General features: G+C 47.9%; 1 protein-coding gene across 8 annotated transcripts in view; it reads right to left on the minus strand.

The window, feature by feature from the left end:
- LOC138569515 (uncharacterized) overlaps positions 1 to 20499 on the minus strand; it is a 485233-nt gene that overhangs the window by 275663 nt on the left and 189071 nt on the right. The gene's annotated exons all lie outside the window — the stretch shown is intronic.

The following is a 20499-nucleotide window of genomic DNA, read 5'->3' on the forward strand; positions in this document are numbered from 1 at the left end:
ATACTAAGACTTTGTAGAATGTAGAATTCTAGAATTAATAGTCTTCTTCCAGGCAAGATGGAGCAGATGGTTGCTAATCAACGGGCAGACCTTATGCGGCCAACAGCTTTCAGGCAAGTGGCAAAGACTCCTGTGCTGGGAAAGGCGGTTCACTCTTTTGGAAGATTCATGTTTTAATTGAGCTACATACCGTAAGCATAGTGGTAGAGCACCAGTTATTGAGATCAGTGTAAAATCTGGAATTGCCCAGTTTAAACCTTTCACTCTTCTGCAATTGATATTAAGAACCCCATTAAGGTCTGAAAGAGGAAGGCATATTAGCTTAGCCCCCACATGCATTTAGTTTACGGTGTAAGCATTCGAAGTGGTGAAGACAAAGTTAATGCAACACAAAATACTCTACATTTTATCATCAGCAGTTGGTCACATAATGAGATGATTTGTCTTGATAAGTTAACTTTAAGGCTGCTCACCGGCAGAAAACAACAAAGACAGGTATCCAACTAGTGGTCAGTCAGTCAAATTAGTTTCATAAGGATTAAGCAAAACCCAATGGAAAAAAAAAACTTCACAAAATATAAGTTAATTCATAAAAACTCACATATTTCACTTCAATATTAAAGATATACAAAGCAATTTTGGCAAAAATAACCTATCCTAGATATCAAAGAGCAATAAAGAAAGTAAATAATGCACTCCAAATAATATCAAAGGAGTTAATAAATTAAGTTCCCTAACAGTTCCCACCTATTTATAATACTCAGATCCATTTAGTAATAATGAATTTAATGTTTTATTGGCTCAGAATATATCCAGTGTCAGGGATTATGGCTGGACTCAATATTTACCGGATCAAACATGAAGAGTTCTATGGTTTTTATACAGGAAAATATTAAATGTAACATTTTACAGTTTTTATGAGATTTTGGGGGCTGTTGACAGAAGAAGGAATGATAATAAAGCAGAAGGGCGCATCTCACAAGGGCATCAAGAGCAAGCTTCCGATAAGACATTTGGGGCTCTAGTCACAACACTCAACACTTTCTGCGCAACATCAAAAACCTGAACAATGGACACATTTTATCGTAAAACTTTAGGATGAAAACGATTAAAACATTAAAAGTGTATTATTTGCAGTTGGTTTAGTTTTCCATGAACTTCCTGTATCCAAATAACGTAATTACTCCTTATATTGTGATTGTAATTTGGACCCTGGAGCCACTTTACCCATTTAATGAAACTTGTACTTTCCCCCGATCATTATGCCATATCATTTGGCACCAGATGTTAAAAACAATTAAGAAAGAAAGTCAGCAGAGATCTAATTGGCCACGACCCAAATCTCCAGAAAAAAAAGTAACATTTGCCATGTAATAGAAAAGGGACATGCCGAGGATGGGATGGAGTGCGCAACCAGAGCTGTGTGAAGGCATCATGAGTCACACAAAGACAACAGGTTCAAGTTTTCTTAAACTTTATTTTTAACTTAAATGTCAGGATGGAGTAAGGCCTAACTTGCCCTACGCTAAGGTGGGATTTCCCTACCTAAAGAAAACTAAGGATAGTCTGAGTCAGGAAGTCCAAATCGAAAGTCAGTCTGTGTCCAAAACCTATACTTGCTCTCACAATTAAAAGAATACAATGTGTAAGGATATCAGCTTCAAAATGAATAGTGTTCGTTATGACCTTCTTCCAGCTCTTGGCCTGTAATCAGCTTCCCTTCCCCAAGTTCAATTCAGTTAACCAAGTAGAGGGGTTCCTTTCCCTTAGTTCATACTATTGCATCACACCCAAAGTGGGTTCCTGTCTCCGAAGTTCACAATAGTTCATCGAATGCAAGGGTTCTGTTCCACTAGAATCCAAATCTTCCAGCTTTTAAAACACAAAGTATCGGATTTCCCATCCGCAAGAGTTCAGATCTCCGAGCTCTTCAAAACTTCCCAACTCTATTGTCATCAGTACTCTTTACTGGTTCACCAAAATAATTCTGTCCATTGACTTCAAATTCACTCGAGCTATTGTGGCAACATCCAATCTTCCACAGAGATTTTCATTGGCTTTTTCCAAAAGGGCCAATCGGTCTAGGCACAGTTGTCGGACCACACGGTCCACCCATTACAGATCGCGCAACCGAAACCCTTGCTAATCTGTTTTTCATCAGTAATTGTCCACTGCTTTCTGTGGACAGTGAAGACTATTGCAACACTTTGCCGTGGCTAGTTTGCCCAACAATCACTTGGTTACATTTTCTGTACTCTTCTGGCTCTTGTCAGTACAGGTTCCTTCTTAACCAACAGGTCCTTGAACACTTTGCTTGTGCCAATACTTGTTTCTCTTCTCATCCCCTTCTTGGGATTCTATTTGCTTTGCCAACACTTGTATTTCAACCAGTTCACTCTGTGGCATTTGCCACTTGCACCACCTGGCTTTCATTCCATTCAATTATGATCATTACCTGCTATAGTTCTGTGCGGCATTCATAAATAACTAATTTCATTCAGAAGGATTCATAAATTGATTTGTTTCTGTACGGTATTCATAAATGCTCATAATGTCTTTGTTAGTTCAGTATTCAAAAATCATCTGTTCAGCCTTGAAACTACTTTCAGTTAATTCAAGATTTTTAAAGGCACTTGTTTCAGTATTCAAAAGTGCTTACGACGATTTCCAGTTCGTTCAATATTCATAAAATGCTTGCATCAGGTTCGCAGAGAGCCCCAGTATGAGTGTTCTCTGTTTACACTCAGCAGCAGCTCATGTTGGCTTTGTTCCCTTATTCGTTTTACTTACAGCTTCCACCGCCTCTGCTCTTCCCTCACCGATGTCGCAGAGAGCAAGGCTCGCTCTCCTGGAGGCCCACAGCGACCGGAGTGCTTCGGTGCCCCACAGCTCCTTCTGCACACGCCAGACAGAGAGGGGGTGCAGGCTTCAGCATCTCTTGTCGCAGCTCGACATGGCTTCCAGCACCTGTCTCCCCATCCGCGCCTCTCTCTCACGTTTTTATATCCGTTAGGCTTGCTAAGTGTCCACAGGTGGAGGTTATTTAGTCCAATTGCATGACCATAGTTAATAGGACATGCCTGGCTGTTCAATCTGAACTCCTCCATAGCCCTCTTCTTTGTCTCAGTACCATAGTGGTGTTTGGGGAAGTTTACATTAAACAAGGTGTTCGTAAGTTTGCGTTGTCTCCTCCTCACTTTAAAGTGGTATTTCTGGGGAACATTTTGTTGGGTGAGGAAAGGGGAGAGGCTGACCATAACTTGCAAAGGCTGTTGGGATAGAAGGTTCATTTTGAAAAGGGAATGGGGGAAACAATGTCTCACCTAAGGACATCCTCTCCCCAAGTTCCCTCCACCCAGGTGATCCTCCCTCTCCTACCACCCCCAAGGGCGGGATCCAAAATCGATGCCCTTTCCATGGGCAACTGAGCAGAGGAATCCGGGGGAAAAGAAGTGAGGACGCCCTATGGTTCCTCACAGCATTAAGCTCTGGTCCAGTGGGTAAGGAGGGAGGGGTTGGGAGAAAGAATGCAGGCTGTCTTTTGGGTGGGTGGTACTTTGGGGGAGTGGGGAGGAACAGGGAGCCTGGGGCCATTTAGACAATCAAAAGGCCTAGGGTGGCTGGAAAAATGCAGGCGTTACACGGGTAGTTCTTTCCTGCATTTGCAGCCACCAGATTGGCTGACTGCACTTGCTTGGCTAAGAAATGTGCTTATAAAATACTCCCATTGGGAAAGGGACTTACTCCCTAAGTTTTACTCCCAACTTGAAAAAATAGGTAGTCAAATACTTCCACTTCAAAATCTTATCTGGAGCACTGACAACAGAAACATGCCACAGTGACCGCCTTTCTCAGGTAGCCATCACTGAGCCCACTCAGTACCTGCTTATTACCAACCTATTCCTAGCCTTTCTAGGATCGGCGAAATTACAGAAAAGCTAGCCATCAAACAGCTCCAAAAGTAGATGGAAAAAAGCCAACTAAGGAGTCTCAGCAATCAGGTGTGCGACCCTCCCATTGAATGGGTACATTAGAGAACACTGATTCAAGGAACTCTACTCCAACTAACCAGTCATCTATAGCCACATCCTCCTTGACCCTTTGACAATTGATCACTCTAGCCTTCTCACACACCTCCATGATTTGTGCAAGAACACCGACACTGCACTTGCATGGCTAATATTCTTCCATTTCAGCACAGCCTAGCAAGGTAAACTTGAACCTTACTCATCACATCGCACCAATCTCAAAACCGGAATTCCTCAAGGCTCATCCCTCTACACCCTCCTGTTCAACAGCTAAATGGAGTCAATGGGAAATGTCATAAGATCTTTCAACCTAGACTTTAAAATGTATGTAGATGACACCTAACTGGCAGCGAGAGCAATAAGCCCACCTGACCAAGAACATACCCCCCAATATCTGCCATCTGTATTTTTCCAAAGCAATTCACAGAAGCATGCTCTTTACCAAACTTACTGAAAGAGTCAAATCCGAGGTCTTTATCCTTCCCTCCACCCCTAAGCTTGCACTTCGGCTTACCTAGCCTGTGCAACTAGTCTCAATTTCTTCCTCCTTCAAATCAGTTTGCAACTTGGGACTGCACTTTGACAAAATGACTACAAGAAGAGTAGGTGAAAGAACATTTTCCTTCCAGGATGCGTAATACTGGAATTTCCTGCAATTTTGGCAATAAGGATTGCTAACCATTTGATCTTCTGTAAGCAGCTGAAGATCTGGTTGTTCACTTAATTCCAAGACCAGTTGTAGTCCGTGCCAAGAAGTCAATGTTTTTGCTGTTCTAGCACTTTTACAAGAACAAATACCAATGACAAAATGTACTAATGATGAATGTATGTATTCCATAAAAACAGCTTTCAGGCAGGGATGCTTGTAGCTCATTCTTAAAAAACTGGTAGAAACAGTTGCAAAGAGCCATATGGGCTCCTTCAACACACATAATTAGGAGTCTGTTCTGTGTTCCAAGAGATTTGGGAACTAGATCTATTATTAATTCATTTTATGTGTGTTACTAGATAGGCCATGTTAGCAACATGCATCCTGCTCATCTACCTGGCTGCACGTTTGGCAGCCGTACCGGGGGAAGGTTTCAGCTCTGCAGTTCACGATTTTAATTGGGTAATTGTCTGTAGAGGTGGATGGTGGGGTTTGCTTTCATCATGTTTATATTGAAAGATACAGTTATCTTCTGATGCATACTAACAATGATGCACCACCTTCTTAGGTTTTATTGAGTTTTGCACCTATGTCCCTTCCACCCCTGCTGCAGTGGCGAGGATGCCACTTCCCACGCAAGATGTACTGACAGTTTGATACCCACTGATGACTAAAGAGGACCTTTGGAGAAAGTTCCTTACTGATACAAACTAAGACCTAGCAAGCGTTCACCTCACCTCCTTGAATTGGGAGTCGTGTATATCTTTTGACTTCTACAAGGGTGGACATAACCAACGATGGGGCTTATGAGTCATTGAATGTGTAGGTTTAGTATATAGGATTTTAGGTTTTGCTTACTGCTCTTTTCTTTATGATTAGTTCATTACTGAAAATCTTCATATAATCTTCAACCCAGTGCCATGTTTCACTGACCTTTATGCCACATGTAGTCATGGATACAGTCAAGCATTGGCATGTAGTGGAGCTTGAGAACATAACTACACAACATAATACTTAACAGAGTGTGGTTGTGAAAATAGATAATATGAAGGCCTCCCCCCTTTCTGGATTTTTGACACCCAGTCCACATCAAAAGCTTTGTTTTGTATTTAAACTAAGAGGGAATGATATAGGTCCTAATCAGAACTAGCAGAAATGTGTTTCTCTGGACATTGGAGGTATCTGCTTTACACACATGATAAACCCCCCCCCCCCCCACCGACCCTACTTCTCGCCTGTAATACATGTTTTGTCATGTTATGTTACATGTGTGCTTTTTTGGGGCTTTTTCTAGAATACAGGTTTGGTGGGGACTGTTTTATATGTTGTTTTTTCTATTGTCCTTCTGCAGCAATAAACAGTTGGGATGATCAATCGTCTTGTCCCAGCAACTACCGTGGCAGCGGTTTCTGTGTAGTGCTTACAAAGCTTTTTGGACAGAGTCCTCGAGTCTGAATTAATAGTGTATTCATTTTTAAATGGGCTGTAACAAGAGACTGACTGTTATTAATGTTTGGTGGTTTGTAATTTGTATATTTTGTTCCATTTATTAAATTGATTAAACCCTGAGGAAGAATCTATCCTTGGAATTCAGAATGGATGGCTTAGTAGAAACCCGTCAGCCATAACAGAAATAATTATGTTATGTTATTATGCATTTAAAATGTGCATGTAGTGGTCATCAAGCACCAATCCACGTCGATGTAGATAGGAATTGTGATGCAGATCACTGTCTGTAGGGTGAAAAGGAAATGGGGTCAAGGAGAGCAGAAAAGGGGAAGAGTAGGAAACGTCAGAGACAAAAACCTACAGCTTTAACTCTTTTACTAATAACAAGTGGGGAAATTAAAACATAAGGGTGAGTTATAGGCATTGTTGGGATGTATGAACAGTTATTGGTGTTTTGACTATAAATAAAATGTAATCAACAAAAGGGACAAGAGCTTCCCTTATTGACCAGCATAACTTTCATGGAGGCAATTAATAGTCTGGTAGTGATATTAGGTTGCATCATGTTATGGATGTGTAATGGCCTTGATATGTGCTCAACAGTGACTAGGAGTTGTGGTTGTTACTAACCAGATAATCATATGGATTCCCTCTTGCGGATAGTTGGAGGGTAAAGCTGAGCTCACTGTCTGGGGTGCCAAAGTCAGAAATTGGGGGGATCCAGTAATAATATCTCCACCAATAATATCACCATATATATGGTCGTCGGGAAAAGCCATAGGCAATATTATTAGTGGGGATCATTTTTGGGATAAATGGAAGCAGGGGGTGCAGGGGTGTTCTTCGCTCCCTTTAAAATAATATGGGGTTTGTGGGGGTGTCCCCCGCAGGTTTAATGGGTTAATATTGCCGCAACAATATGGCACCATTCTTGTATGGCAATATTTTTGCGGGGATATTAACACATGGAACCAAATTGGGTGTGTGCAGAATTAATGCTGGGGGACACAAAAGGAGAGTTTGACAAAGCATCCAACCACCACAAGCTATACAAGATTGACCTTGGTGGAGAAGAGAGAGAATGAGTGTAACCCTTTAAAGTTGTGAACTGGTAAATAAGTAACTGGAATGCAGCATGAGAGAATTGAATACAGAGGTAAAGTTGCACGATAAAGAATGGAAAGCTAGCTAGCTCAAAGGAGACATTTCACATTAAAAACAACACTCTAGGAGGGCGCAACTATACTCTAGGAGACCTGTATTCAGAGACCGTCTGGCACTTTAGGCACAAGATGTTGGCCCTACTCCATTGCCAAGGTCGACTGAACTGATGCACAAGGGAACAGAAAAGCACACACTCTTCTACTTACTCCTGAGGCCTAAAGAGCGCTGAATGGCTAGGTTCTACGCAGAGGGAAGCTGGGAGGAACCACGGGCACTCAAATACTTTTTTTTTTTAATCTGTGTCTCCTCTGGGAGCAAAGCAATTTTTTTTTTTGCTTTATTGAATTGCTTGGGTTACCATACAACATAGACATGTTTGTATACTGTAAGGGTATCTAAGAAGGAAGTATTTGTAATAAAAGAAACCCTCACTATCCCCATCTTCTAAGAGAGGTGCCCCTGCCTCAAACAATGCAGGTGTCTAATTTCCACGAAATGGCTTGGCATGGAGGGGGAGGTTAGGAAAGGTTGGGGGGTGACGCTCTTCAATGGGCTGTACCCTGGGTGATCGTCCTTGTCCTCAGGAGGGGGGATACCCTCCCCATGAGGTCCTACCACATTAAACCAGCCCTAGGGGGACTATTGGGTAGCGGCTGCTCCTCCCTAGCCTTATGGGAAAGGGCTCTCCATTGGGGAGAAGTGACGACACCTTGTGAATCGTCACAATGAAGAAAAGATATTAATCAACCGTGTCTGTTTAGAAGTAAATATGCATTATAGTACAACAATATGTCCTTGGGCCACTTCATAATAGGCTGCACAGCCTAGACTTCCTACATTTTTCATTGGACCACGTCAGCGCCGTAAGCCAGTTCTCAAGTGACGGTGGCGTCTTTTGCTTCCATCGCAACAATATTGCTAGCCAATATGGAAAAGAACAAATTACTTACTCCTGGTAATGTTCTTTCGACTGGATGTTCCTCCCACGTATTTCTCATCTTGTGATAACTCCTTCCAGCATCAGCTGCTCTAGAATATTTTTGCGGTAGAGGATGCTGTGCCTCGCTGTCAACTCGATGGCCCCCAAAGACCTCCATCCCCTCTTGAGGATGACATCATCGACAGTATATAAAGCACACAACACACCAGTTATTCAGTTCCTGGTATTTTCCTCATCTGGTAACAGAATACCCGGCATTATCGAGGTCATAGACCAGGCACTCGAAAAGAATGGTGTAATGCACATAAATTCTACTGAGGTCTAGGATGTAAGTGTGCGATGAGCAATACATGGGAGGAACATACAGTCGAAAGAACATTACCAGGAGTAAGTAATTTGTTCTTCAAATGGATTGTGTCCTCCCACATATGCCTCATTTTATGACAGCCTACCAAAGCAGTATGGTACTGGAGGAAGGAGTACGAATTTTCAAGATTTGTCATTAATGCTGTGAAGCAGAGCCTTCCCGAATCCTGCCTTCTGTTCAAACGCAGAGTCCAGACAACAGTGTTTTGTAAAAGTATGTAGAGATGAACAAGTGGATGCTGCACAGATATCCTGTACCAGCACCCCTCTTTGCAAGGCTGATGAAGTGGCCACGTCCCTTGTCAAATGAGCCCGCAAGCCCACAGGGACATCCTTACCGGCCAGGCTGTAACACTCGCTGATGCTTAGAATTATCCTATGAGATAAGAGTTTGTTTTGTCATTGCAAGACCCAGTTTCTGTCCAGCGCATCCAACAAACAACTTGTCATCTTGCCTCTCCTTAACCATTCGAGAAATATAAAAGCTTAAAGCCCTTTTGGGGTAAAGTCTATGACACCTCATCTTCCTTACCAGGATAAGGCAGAGGGTACAAAGTTACCAATACAATTTTCTGGGATAAGTGAAATTCGGAAACCACCTTTGGCAGAAAAATGGGTTGGCCTCAGTACGACTTTTTCCATCTAAAAGGCAGCGGTTTACACAACAAAGCCTGCCACTCGCTGACCCTGAGTCACACTGCCAATCTGGAGCCCCAGATTGGCGAGATGCAGTAAGAATGAAAACACCATTGGTGTGTCGCACAGAAAAGGGTCCACATTCTTATCTCTGCACCAGCTGCATAACTTGTTCCAATGGCAGCGATACAGAGATTTCGTTGCTAGCCTTCCGGCCGAAAGAAAAATCTCCATCAAGTCTTCTGGGAGGTCCCAATACTTATACCTCAACCTCTCAGAAACCAGGCGTGAAGGTTCAGAGTCTTGACCTCTAGATGGAGAACCCCACCCCTCTCTTGCGAGAGAAGAACCTCTCCTTGCAGAAGACAAATTGGAGGGCAGATTCACATGTCCAGAAGGTCCGGCTACCACATCCTTCTGGCCCAATCCTGAGCAACCGAAATTTCTCATCCGCCTCATCACATGAGGAATGATGTGGACTTGAGGAAACGCGTCCACTACGAACATGTCCCATAGAGCTCCTCTCTGAGTAAATTCCCTGGACCTGACAGCTTGCACTTCCGGTGGACACTGGACGCGAACAGATTTACTTGAGGCGTTCCCCATAGAGTGAAGATCTCTTGAAGGACTGCCTGAGCTAGTTCCCACTAGTGGTAGACTGTGCTGTGCCTGCTCAAAGTGTCTGCCACCGTGTTCTCCTCTCTGGCTAGGTGAACTACGGATAGGGAGATTCCTTCTTGAAGTGCTCAGAACCGGAGCTGCATTGCCTCTTCACAGTGGTAGTGACCCTACACCTGCTCTCTTGTTGAGGTAGTACATGGGCACTGTGTAGTCCGTCATTATCAGGACATTCTTTCCCTGTACCGAGAGCAGAAAGGCCTTCAGTGCTAGTCTGATTGCCCTCGGCTCCAAAACTTTGATGTGTAGTTTGGAATCCAATGGAGACCCAGGACCGCTGACAATCAGATCTTTGGCATGGACTCCCCACCCTGTGAGTGAGGCATCCGTAACTACCATTATCTCCAGCTATGTTCTGAAGTTCCCCCTTCAGAATGTTGTCCTTGCAGCCCCACCACAGGAGATCCTGTGCGACCCTGCTCAGAACCTGAAGTAGATCTGACACAGTGCCAGAAAACTTAGACCACTGGGACCTGCGGGCCCACTGAAGGGATCTCATCTTCAGAGGTGCATCTGGCACCAGAAAAATGCAGGATACCATGAGGCCAAGCAACCTCATAGGAAATCGAAGGTCCGGAAGATGCTGGGCATTTTGGAATTTGATGACCATGAGCTGGGCCCTCACCTCTGGTGGGGAGGCTATTCCAGAGGAAGCATCCAGGCCTGCTCTGATGAACTGGAGCTTTGGGGGAAGCCATCATGTGGGACTTATTGAAGTTGAGGGAGAAGCCCAGCCTGTGGAGAGAGTGGCAGGTGATGCTGAGATGTTCCAGGACCTGTTCGGGAGAACGGGCCCTGATCAGCCATTCAAAAGGTAGGGGCAGAAGTGATCCCCTCCCCTCCCGAGACTTGCTGCTGCTGTCGCCACCAACATCAACTTGGTGAAAACCCTTGGGCGAAGGTCAGCCCGAATAGCAGAACTCATAACTGATATTGAGAACTGCCAACGGCAAAGGAACAAGTTACTTGCCTGTAACTGTTTTTCTCCAGCATGGGTCTGGCATGAATTCACATGCTCATGAATATTCCCTGTCAGGCCGGGAATCCTCGGTAAAGAAAAAAATCAGTATCAGTTTCGTTTCTGATCTGTCTTTCTCAGTAGTAACCAATCACTGGTCTCTGGGTCATACTGCCCCCAACCAAGGACTGCCCTCTCCTTAAGCCCCGCCTCTGGCAGCCATCTTCAGATTTGGTAGCATGCAAAGTGGCAGTATGACCAAGTAAAGAGCTGCAGAGGGGTAGGAGGGAGGGTTCGCATGTGAATCCATGCCAGACCCATGCTGGAGAACAACAGTTACAGGTAAGTAACTTGTTCCTTCTCCAGCATGGGGTCTGGCATGGATTCACATGCTCATGAATATAGGAATACATAGCAGTACACACATGCACAACCAACGGGAGGTGGCAAAGGCTCGACATTAAGCATTACATCAAAAACTCAACATTAAGCAATTCTTACCTCCTCACCAGGCTCACCTTAGGCGAACAGGTTGCACAGCACCGCTTGGCCGACCCTGGACTCCTCCCTGGAATCCCGGTCGACACATTAGAATCTCGTGAAGGTGTGCATCGACCCCCAGGTAGCAGCCCTGCAGATGTCCAGCAGGGGCACACCAGACAAACGCCGTGGTAGCAGCGATAGCTCTGGTCGAATGGGCTCTCGGACGGCCAGGCAACGGTCGGTTTGCCAACCGATGACAGTGCATGATGCAGCCGGAGAGTCATCTGGAAATGGAAGCCTTCGAGAGAGCCTTCCCTTGGTTCACAGGTCCAAAGTTCACAAATAGCTGTGATGTCTTCCGAAAACTCGGAAGTCTGTGATGTCTTCCGAAAACGGTCCACGTAGAACTTCAGCGCTCTCTAGCCACATCCAGTGAGTGCAAAGTCCTCTCGGCCGGTGACGAAGGCGACGGGAAGAAAACAGGTAACACCAAGGGCTCGTTGAGGTGGAAGTCCGACGGCACCTTGGGCATAAAAGAGGGGTGCGTCCTCAGCACCACCCTTGTGTCGTGAAAAGTCAAGTATGGAGGCTTGCAGGATAGGGCCTGGATCCCTCCCACTCCTCGTGCAGAGGTGATGGCCACAAGAAACGCAGTCTTCCACGACAGGAACTTCCACCGTGCCGAATGCAGGGGCTCGAATGGCGCCCCCATGAGCCTGGTCAGCACCACGTTAAGCTTCCACACCGGGGCAGGGGCCTTCACCGGCAGGAACGATCGGAACAGTCCCTTCATAGATTCCTTCACCAGGCGATGGGACCACAAGGACACCCGTCCCGTGGTTCTGGTGTATCGGGAGATCGCAGCCAGATGTATCTTGATGGAGGCGTGAGCCAGTCCAGCCTTGGCCAGCGACAGTAGGTACGGCAGCACTTGAGGGGCCGTAATCCGTAGAGGGTTAATCTTCTGTGCACGGCACCAGAAAGAGAACCTCTTCCACTTAAATCCGTAGCACTTGAGAGTTGAGGACGCCCTGGCCTTTGCAAGGACCTCTCTGAAGTCAGCCGGGATATCGTACCCTCCAAACTCTAGTGCTGCAGGAGCCAGGCCTGCAAGTTCAGCGACTCCGGGTCGTGGTGAAGTATGGCGCCTCCTTCTCTGGAGAGAAGATCCGCGTCCGTCGGCAGCTTGACTGGTGGGGACGCTGACAAGTCCAGAAGGTCCGGGAACCAGATCTGCCTCGGCCACGCCGGTGCGACGAGGATCATCCTGCACCGGGACCTCTTGAGCTGGTTGACAAGTCGGAGCAGCAACCGCAACGGAGGGAACGCATATAGGAATAGGCCGTCCCAGGGGAACGAGAAAGCATCGCCCATGCTCCTCGGCTGGGGAAACCTGCTGGCGAACCTCTGGCACTCGGGAGTTTGTCGCCGTCGCGAACAGGTCAATCTGCGGCTTTCCCCATCGTCGGAAGAGTCGATCCACTTGATCCTGACGTAGTCCCCACTCGTGGCACGAGTGCAGCTCCCTGCTGAGTGAGTCGGCGATGGTGTTCTTTATCCCTGCCAGATGAAAGGACGCCAGAAACATTCCTTGGGCGACGGCCCAACGCCACAGATCCTGGGCTTCCTTGGAGAGGGCTGGGGATCTGGTTCCTCCCTGCTTCCGGATGTAGAACATGGTGGTGGTGTTGTCGGTGAAGATTCTCACCACCTTGCCCTTGAGGGGGCCCAGAACACTGCACGGAGCTCCAGGATGTTGATGTGGAGCGTCTTCTCCTCCGGGAGCAAAAGGCCTCTTGCGGGGGAGGTCTCCGGTGTGCGCTCCCCATCCTTCCAGGGAGGCATCTGTCGTCACCGTTATCTGGTGGGATGGGGTCTGAAAGTCTGTGGCCGCCGTCAGATGAGCGCAGGTGCCCAACCACCGGATCGCTCGTCGGAAGGTCTTGTTGAGCGGTATCCTGTCCTCGAAGCTGCCCGTCGCTTGGATCCAGTGGGCGTCGAGGAACTCTTGCAGAGGGCGCATCCGAAGCCTGCACAGGCGCACAAGATATATGCAGGAGGACATCATCCCGAGGAGGGACTCGATGGACCTCACCCTGGCCACGTCATGACCAGCAGACGCTGCACCTTGCCCAGGATGGCCTTCATCCTTTCTTCCGACGGCGAGGCCAGACGCGCCACTGTGTCGAGCTTGGCTCCCAGAAACAGTGCGACTTGCGACGGGACCAGGTGGGATTTGGGAAAGTTGATGGAGAATCCCAGGTCTGTGAGCAGATGGACGGTCTTCGCTGTGTGATCTACGGCGAGCTCCCTTGTCCTTGCTCGGATGAGCCAGTCGTCCAGGTAGGGGTAGACGTGGATCCCCTGCAGGCGCAGCCGCGCCGCCACTGGTGCGAGGCACTTGGTGAACACCCTGGGTGCCGACTTCAATCCGAATGGGAGGGCCTTGAACTGGTTGTGCCGTCCTTGGACCACGAACCTGAGGATCTTTCGGTGTCCTTTTAGAATGGGGATGTGGAAGTACGCATCCTCCAAATCCAACGACGACAGGAAATCACCCTCCTCCAGCTGTCCCAGCACGTGCTGGAGGGTGACCATCCGGAACTTCTGTGCCTTGATGTACTTGTTCAGTCGTCGCAGGTCCAGGATGGGGCGCCATCCTCCTGTCTTCTTTTTCATGAGGAAGTACCTTGAATATACTCCGGAGCCCCGGAGCCTCTTCGGGATGAGCTTGATGGCACCTTTTTTGAGCATCGCCCTCACCTCCAATAGCAGTTGAGGGACGTGATTTTCCTTCCTGGCCACGGGTGGAATGCGGGGGCACTTTTTTAGAAATTCGAGGGCGTGCCCGTAGGCCAGGGCGTCCAGCACCCAACGGTCGGTGGAGATGGACTCCCAGACGCTGATGAACTTCGCCAGCCGGCCCCCCCACCGGGGTGCTTCAGTGGGGGCCCGACACTGCTGTCGGTTCAATCTTGCTTGGAGGACGCCTTGCTGCCTTGGCCTCCCTGGCGACGACTGTGGGGTCCACCCGACTTGCCTCGTCCTCTATAGGCTTCCTGCAACGAGGAGCGGGCTGCTTGGCGGTACATAGAGGAGCCACCGCTGAATCCCTTGGAGGCACCCTGCTTGCCTCCGGTGCTCCGAAAGGAAGGCCTTCGATGCCGGAGAACGCCTAGGGCCTTAGCTGTCTCTGTGTCCGCCTTGATGGCTGGAGGGACTCATCCACTGTTTTTCCAAACAGATTGTTCCTGTCGAACGGCATGTCCAAAACCTTGGCTTGTACGTCCTGGCAGAAATCCGTCGCCTTGAGCCACCCTCGTCGTATAAGGCAAATGCTGTTGCCTAGCTGGCGGAAACCGGTGTCGGCAAGGTCCGTTGCCACCGTAATGGCGTGGTCCGACGCCACTTCGCCTTCTTGCAAGATCTCCAGGGCCTCGGCCCTCTCGTCATCCGGTAGGAAGTCCAACAGGGGGGCGATCTTGTACCATAACTCCCTGTCGTAGCCGGCCACGACTGCGAGGGCGTTGGCCGCCTTAATCGTTGTTGCCGCCGACGAGATAACTCGTCGTCCCATTGCGTCCAGCTTCTTTCCTTCGCCGTCCGGCGGGGAAGTTGACGTTGAGGCCGATGCCCCCCCCCCCCCGCTTTCTTCTTGGCTGCTGCTGAGACGACCGAGTCAGGGGTCGGTTGTGCCCTAAGGCACAAAGGGGCCGCGTCGGGGACCCGGTACTTCTTCTCGTACCGATCCCTCTTGGCAGGTGTTGTAGACTGGTTCTTGAGAAGGGCGAGGCTCTCGTCCCAGATGTCATCCAGTAGAGGCACGGCAAGGACCGTCTTCCTCTTGGCCTCGTGCCGTTGGTAAAGGAAACCTTCATGGTACCCGTCATGGCCGTGTCCGTTCCCGTGTCATCCCCAGGGACGTGGGTAAAGGCTGAGCAGGCCGCAAGGGCTGAAAAGGCAGGGCTGGATGGATCGGGGGGCTTCCCGCCGGGCCTGGCTCCGGCTCTGGCCCCTCCGTCGAGCCTGGTTCTGGATCCTCTGTCGGTGGTAAGGGCAATCTCGTCCTTATCTCCGAACATAAGGATTGTATTGCCAACAAAATGGCCGCTGAGTTATCCTGCGGCTCCGGAAGCGACGGGTGACTAGGAACCTCGCCGGTGCCGCCGTCACTCTTGTCGTCACCTTCAATGGGATCCCTCCCGTGGGGGCAGGCCTCCTTGACACCCTCGTTGAGGCACTCTAAGACTTCTACCAGCTCCTCCTCGGATGCTGTGTCCGTGTCCACAATGGCCACCACCCCCCCCTCTTTTTCCGCCAGGGTCTTCAAGGGGGTCTTTTCGATGGGTCTGAAAGAGGCTTCCCTCTGCTGAGGCAGGGAGACTATGGGCCCCGAGGTCGCCTCCAATGGTGTAGCCTCCACAGGCTGCGCCAGGGCAGCCGCGACTTCCTCGATAGAGGCCTTGGCCGGGTGAATCAAGGCCTTCACCACCTTGGGCATGCTTGAGGCCTTCACCTTGGGGGGAGGGTCACTGCCTCGCTCTACCCTCGGCTGAATCCTTAGAGATCGACCGGGGCCTCTCCAGAAGCTTACCCGGGTTCTCAGATTTCCTCTTCCCTGAACCAGAGCGTTGGCTCGTGGTTGATGGTGCCGGGGAAGGCGCGCCCTGTCTGGCAGCCAAAGAGCCCGACCGTACGGCGCTCCCGGACTTGCGGTGCTTTGCCTTCTGTTGGGCCCCCGTCGCCGGGGTGCCCTCACAGGACTTAGAAGACCACTCAGACTTCTTCTTCTTCTCACCTGACAGGCTCTTTCCTACCAGCCAGTTGGAGAGACGAAGGCGTCGGTCCCTGATGGTCCGTTACGACACGTTCCTGCAAAACGCACAGTCCTTCACGTGAGTTTTTGTCATCATGAAGGCAGTAGAGACATTTCGAGTGCTCGTCCTCCTTGAACACGTTCTGCAGCTGGCATCCAGGGCAAACCCTGAACAGTTTTCCGGGCGTCGAGCTTCCTTTCTCCTGGGCCATGCTCGGGTAGGCCGCAGAAACTTCTGGAATCCTCCAAGAAGTGTAACTCGACGAATTCTTCACCCTTGAGGGGCGTAGAAAAATCCGACACGGATCCCCGTTAATCGGATGTAGAAATGGTGGAGCTTGAGGCTCTATTTGACCGATAAATGAGAAATTCTCTTTGAAAAAGCGTGAAAACGCAGCAAAAGCTCGAGAGCTAAACACGAGGACTCCCAACACTTGAGCATGCGGTAAAAATCTAAAGCTGGCTGCCAGAGGCGGGGCTTAGGGAGAGGGCAGTCATTGGCTGGGGGCAGTATGACCCAGAGACCAGTGATTGGTTACTACTGAGAAATACAGATCAGAAACTAAACTGATACTGTTTTTTTCTTTACCGAGGATTCCCGGCCTGACAACAGGGAATATTCATGAGCATGTGAATCCATGCCAGACCCCATGCTGGAGAACCTCAGATATTTCCTGTGGTTGTGATGAATAGGCACAGGGAAGAAAGCATCCTGAAGGCCCTATGACTACATCCAATCCTGGAGATAGAGGGCCTGAAAGGATCTGAGAAAGGGTTGAACTTGTCCTTGCTGAGGAACTTGTTCAAGTATCTTAAGTCCAAAAGGAGTCTCAATCCTCTGTCCTTTTTGGGCATCAAAAAGTAAAGGGAGTACCACCCCGTTCCAGGTACTGGCTCTATAGCAAGAGGAAAGGATCTGGAATTGTGAGGGAGTGACTGCCCGGTGGATGATCCGGAGGTCTTCTTTAAAAGGGGAGGCAGTAACCCTGGGCCAATGTTTGCAAGGCCCAAGCATCCGAAGTAATGCCCACCATTCATCCAAATGCTGACTGAGCCTGCTCCCCACAACAGTCCTGTGGACTAAGGCCTCAGAGTGGTTTTGAGGCAGCTGAATAGTAATTAATAAAGAGATGGAAAACCAAACACAAATGAACAATTATAGGTATCAGAACTGGGAAAACAAAAACCTTCTCCAAATGATGTACCAGTACTTTTATCTTTGAAAAAATAGATAAAGTACAACCAAATTATTCAAAAATATATAATTTATTTCAAAAACAGAAAGGAACCCTAAAAGCATCCACAATAATCCACATAAAACATATATAATAGGGAATATATATGTTTTATGTGACATTTGTTCTGTGATGTTGTGATCTGCTGCTAATTTTTGTGTCAATGTATTTGTAAGAAGGTGTGATTCTTTTATAAAAATCAAGTAATACAATTGTATTTGACAAGTTTTATTATTGTGGATGCTTTTAGGGTTCCTGTTTTTGAAATAAATTATATATTTTTGAATAATTTGGTTGTACTTTATCTATTTTTTCAAAGATAAAAGTATCTTTTTGTGTATTGTTGTGTGCCATCAAAGGATGCCTGCACTGCACATCCAGTGCGAAAACCGGACTTACGCTAACTTGTACGTTACTGTGCTAGCCACAATGGCTGTGCTAACACTATCGGTAGAGTCCAAACCTGACTGGAGGGATTTGCAATTTGCATCATTTCCATCTTTTATGATATTAAGGAAACCCTCCCTTTCGTCTCCTTCAGGGATATGCTCAGCTGCCAGTCCCACAAGATGTGGGAGAATTTGGCCAGAGCGCAAGTGGCGTTGATAGATTTAAGAGCCATACTACTGGCTGAAAAAAAAACTTTTTGCTAGTGCGTCACAGCGCTCGTCTTTCCGATCTGGAGGGATGGTATGGTAAGCAGCTTGCCTAGACGTGGCCATAGTAGCCTGTACGACAAGGCTTTCTGGGTTAGGATGCCTTGAGAGGTATTACAGATCAATGCTAGAAGGTCTGTATTTCTTGGTCAAAGTTTTACAGACAGCAGGGTTGGTGTCAGAGTTCTCCCAGTTCGCCATCCCTCTTTTCTGAAATGGTAAAATAGGGTCTTTTTGTGAACCCTTGTCTACAATCTCCGTTAGGTCATCCTGTTCATAGGCAGAAGCTGGCCTCCCCCAACCCAGGTATTCAGTCACTCTAGTCATTAATGGTCTGTGAGGCGCCTCAGCGTGCTCAGACGGGTCAGATGTGACAAAATCCATTTCACGAGTAGTATCCAGGCAACTTGAACTCTAAGCTCTCATATACATTTTCAATCCTGGACTTCTCAGACACTAGTGCCCCTGGAACAGATTTATGTGAAAATGATGTGGCTCAAAAAGGTCACTGTAAAAAACACTGTAGAATAAATCATTTAAAAAAAAAAAAAAAAAAAAAAGAAAATCGGAAAAAACGCAATGAACACCATTTGCGGTGCTCACATGGAGCCCCCGGTCAAGTCTTAAACCTACCCGCTAACCCTGACCCGCCACAATGATGTTTTATTTATATAGCACACCCAAGCGCAGTACACAGAACATATTTACATACATTAATCATCCCAACCATACCTGTTCATCCGCTTCCGCTCTTCACTCCCAAACCTCGAAGCTCCCGTCTCCCTGTCCCTGTGGTGGAAGTTTCCCAAACCTAAAGTGGGTCGGGACTTCTATCGCAGGGCCCTTCTTTTTTTTTTTTAGTAACACTCCTTTCCGTCTGAAGCGGGGGACATACCCGCAGGCCCCGCATCCCATTATACCAAACATGGGGAGCAGGGGACACCGCTGATCAGTATAATTAGATTCAGCATTTTCTTTCGTGCCGAATGTGCAGTAAATGCACATTCAGCATTTTTTATTCCACATTTTGGGGCATAGCCCTTTGGAACATTAGGGTTCCATATTCCAGGCCAAAAGGTTGGGTATCCTGGTCTGAGGCTTAAAATTTTCTCAACGTCCTTCGAGGGTGTCAATTGTTTCGACACCTTCGACTTTGAAGGTGATGCCCTCGGCGGGCTCGACCCATGGGTCGAAGGAGTCTTGAGGGTAGATGAACGATCTTCTCACTGGCTCAAGGCCTCGAGGGGTTTACGGCTTTCATCCCGGGCCCGAGGGCACGCAAGCTTTAGCTTGCTTGAATTCCTTATCGGCCTTGGCCGGCTCGACAGCGTCGTGACCCTTCAACTTTCCCTCAAAGGGACCGGGGCTGTCTTTTCGAAGATCATCATTATCTGGAGAGGGAACGCCTCTCATTCAGCCTTCGAAGCTGACCTACCTGGGCATGCAACCTTGCGGTCAGGGGAGGAGGTGGAGGAGGAAGACGGGGACCTATGGTGCCTTTTCTTCGATCTTTTCCTCAGCGACGACGAGGAGGAGGGACAGAAACTGCTCCAGGATTGAGAACATTGCTTAAAACTTTCTCTGCGACTCACCCCTCAAACTAAGTTCGTCGGATGATGATGTTTTCAAAGGCGTTGTGGAAGGGGACATCAGAGGGGGCCTACCCACAGCGAGTTTCCCCTTTCATTGCTCGAGTGCTTTCCGTGTCATAGACTGAAAGGAACCACAGTCTACCATTTTATGTTCGATGCCCAAGCACCACAGCCAAACGCAGTGAGGATCTGTAATTGACATCTTAGACCCACACGCAACACATTTCTTAAACCCTGTTTTAGGGGTTGACATTTAAGAGATAATCGTACTATTCAACACAAAAACCGCATCGAAGGCAGCGGAAAAATGGAACTGAATAACGGGCGCGGTGTGTGCTATATATACTGTCGATGACGTCAACCTCGAGAAGGAACTGAGGTCTTCAAGGGACATCGTGTCGACGACACGATGCTGGAAGGAGTGATCATAAGATGATGAATACGTGGGAGGACACATTTCATTTGAAACTTGCACCTTAAACCCCCCACTTTCCAGTAGCAGCCGAGCAGAGCCCAACAAGGGTCGACGGGTACATCAGAATCAATTATGCGGGATCATTCTGCACACAACCCCCGACCAATACAGTGTTAGCTGTAGACAGGATTAAAATGGAGCAAAGCTATTTTACAGAGACGCCTGGAAGTTCTTGAGATCTGGACAGAGCTTTATACGGTAATAGTGGTTAATAGTGGTAATAGTGGTAATAGTGGTTGCTTTCTTCTTGGGCTGAGGCTGGGCTCTTCTGGGAGTTAATATGCATAATCCAGGCATGCCTTCCCTTGTCATCCTGCGCCCCAGTTACCTTATTCTGTTAAGGGGGCAGCAGAGCAATCTTAGGTCTAAAAGGG

This window comes from Ambystoma mexicanum, chromosome 2q (assembly GCF_040938575.1).
Source record: "Ambystoma mexicanum isolate Mex_15411 chromosome 2q, UKY_AmexF1_1, whole genome shotgun sequence".
In the NCBI taxonomy this organism is placed as follows: Eukaryota; Metazoa; Chordata; class Amphibia; order Caudata; family Ambystomatidae; genus Ambystoma; species Ambystoma mexicanum.